Source organism: Frankliniella occidentalis, unplaced genomic scaffold (assembly GCF_000697945.3).
Source record: "Frankliniella occidentalis isolate FOCC.00 unplaced genomic scaffold, Focc_3.1 Scaffold177, whole genome shotgun sequence".
In the NCBI taxonomy this organism is placed as follows: Eukaryota; Metazoa; Arthropoda; class Insecta; order Thysanoptera; family Thripidae; genus Frankliniella; species Frankliniella occidentalis.
The window spans coordinates 72,013-74,996 of NW_026267303.1; positions in this window are offsets into that span (position 1 = coordinate 72,013).

Consider the following 2,984-nt stretch of genomic DNA (forward strand, 5'->3'; position numbering starts at 1 on the left):
GGGAGGGGTGGGGGGGGGGGAGCAGCTGCAAAGACTTCAGTGCGGGCAGCGGGCAGCTCAGCGCTCCCGTAATGACGACGACTGCATCGCATCACGCTACCGTATCGACGGCACGCCACGCACGTTGCTGGCTGTATCGACGGGAACGTCATCGCATGTATGTACTCGTATTTTAATTATTTTTTGTGCAATAGGGCCAGGTGGGACACGGGCGCAGCGCTGCTCCTTCGTATGACGCGGGGGTAACTTTGCTACAGGTGGGGTCTTCTTTGGTGCCTCGCCGCCGGCCGCCCCCCAGCTCCGCTCGCACTCCCGGTCGGGGAGGACCGCGGGGACGACGACGGGACGATACGCGCCGCCGGCGTCGCCGAGGACCGCGTCCACCACGTCGGCGGCGACTCCGCCCTCCGTGAATCACATTACGAAGCCGCGGGCGCGCTGAACTTTACGAGAGGTCTCACAGGCGTGGGGTCCGTCCCACCGGCCCCTACCGCCCCTACCGCCCCCACCGCTCCTACCGCCCCCACCCCACCGCGCCGCGCTGCGCACATAACTTGTATTAAGATACACCGAGCGACACGTTAATGTATGTTGGTGGCCCTTGATGGTGCGATAAACAGCAAGGAGTACACACAAACGCCCCGATACGCTCCGGGGACGCGCCGCGGGGCGGAGCGGGCGGTGGGGGCGGCGGAGGCGGGCATCAAATATGGCGGGTGATACCGAGCCGAGCCCATACGGCGCCTCTGGCGGCCCTGGCGATAACACACCCACACACACAGTTTTCCCCAGTTCCTCACTCACACTGTGAACATGGCGGCACTTTTTGTATTATTGAATTTTGTCTCATTGCCGTTTTCTTTAATTATTCACTTCATTTACTTTCCCGCCTCGCTTTCAAAAAGTAACCGTGCGGTGACACACAACCCTTCCCCGCGGCCACCGCACCGCCGTCGAACCCCTCTTTGTCCACTCGGCCGCCCACGGCGCGCAAAGAACGGTAGCCTAATTGACAAAATGGGGAGCTGGCCGGAAAGAATAACTCAGTGGTGCCCCTGGCGGTGCGCTGGCGGGGCGGGTGGCGGCGGCGGCGTCCTCATACCGATCGTATCGACGGCGCGCGCGCCCGGCCCGCGGCCGCCCAGGCGAATACCTTCTCTTCCCCGGAGCTTCGATTGAGCAAGCCAAAGTGCATAGGCCGGACTGCATCTGGACTGACAGCTGGTCCTCTGCCACCGGTGTGGCGGTGCAGCTGCTACTGCTGCTGCTGCTCCTGTGGACGCGCGCGACACAGAGTGCAGAACCGCGTCGCTGTGACTCAGGTAGAGCCGGTCGCGTGGAATCAAACTTTAAATTGTGTGGCCGAAAAAATCGCTGGTGTGTGTGTGTGTATTACGTGTGTGAGTGATTGACTGAATGCTTAAAATGAAAAAAAAATCGAGTTTGATATATACATATGGGAGTTTTGCGAGCAGTTTCGTCGTGTTGTCGTGTTTCCATTTAAAACAGTAAAGTACTAGCTGTAAGCAAAATATCGTATTTCTCATTTCCGCGTGCCTATGTGATCCCTTGCCGCGGGCCCTTTTGCAGGTGAGCTTGGCTAGCGCACGCACGCACCACACACGCATGCACGCGGCCAGGGGGGCAGCCCCCCGCGCGCCTCACTCGCGTTGGAACAACCCATTCCGCCGACATGTAAAGTCAGCAGGGCCGCCTTGTTAGTGCCGCAGCGGCGCGTAGCGCACGCACGCACGCACGGCGGGGGACGCGGGTAGAGAGTCCTGGGGGCTCTCGGGCGGGGCTCAAGGGGGTAGGAGGCCGGCCAGGGACGCACCGCCGCCGAGCACACCGCGAAGACACCGCGCGGGGCGCACAGGTTGAGCCGCCCCGGCCGCGGCGAGCAGACCTTCCCGACATTTGGCGCATCCTCGCTCTGCCCCCCGCGGCAGCGCACCCTACCCGAGAGGCCACACGCCCACGCCATGCACACGGCGGCACACGTGGTGACGGGCCGGTCGGCCATCTTGATTTGTGCGCCCACGTGGGCCGCGGAGGGCGCGGCCCTATGCGGGGCCCTAATGTCGCCTGGACACGCCAGCGTGAGCGAGCCCCGCCCGCCCGCCCGCGCCCGTCCGCCCTCGCCGCTGTGTGTGTGCGCGCGCACGCGTCCAGCCCCTGCTCGTGCTTACACCGCGAAGCAGCAGGGGCGAGCCGCGCCAGCCGCGACTTTGCCCGCGGTCCTGTAGTCCAACTTGTTCCTCTTGCTCGCCGTGGACGCCGCGAGGAGGAATTCACCCGCGCTCTCCTCGCGCGCCATAAATCTCCAAAATAATGGGCGGGAGCCCACCACCGCGCGCCGCCCCTCCGCGAACCGCCCCGCCCGACCACCACGCTGCTCCCCCCCTCTCGCCGAGGCGGGTGGAATTCCCCGCGCTCGCGCGTGGTTGGGGTAAGAGGGGGCGCCATTAGGCTGATTTACGGTCGATTTACTCGTTTCAAACTACTTTTGCTAATGAGGGCTGTACTACTACTACTCATCCCGCGACCTCTTTGCGCACTAGCCTCGTTTTGAGACTTAGGGCAGCATGGTAGAGAACTGAGAGGTCATATGGCGGTTTGAGTGTGTGCCTGTGTGTGTGTGTGAGTGTGTGTGCGTGTGCGTGTGTGTGTGCGCGCGCGCGCGTGTTTGCGTTGGTTGGCGGGTTAACGCAGTACGCAGTATCGTATCTCGTATCGGCGGCTCTTTACCGTGATGCGGTATAATCGATAAGCCCTCTCGCTGCATACTCATTTCTGCCTCCGGTGTGGATCGAGCCTTTGGGGGCGAGCAGGGCGAGCAGGGCGACACGCGCGCACGAGCAGGCTGCGCGAGCAGGCACGGGGCACTGCAGCTCGATACGGTGGGCGTGGCGGCCGGGCCGGACTATATGGCCTCCAGGCGAGGCTAATCACGGCGCTGATCGCACTCCCTGGACCCCCCCCCC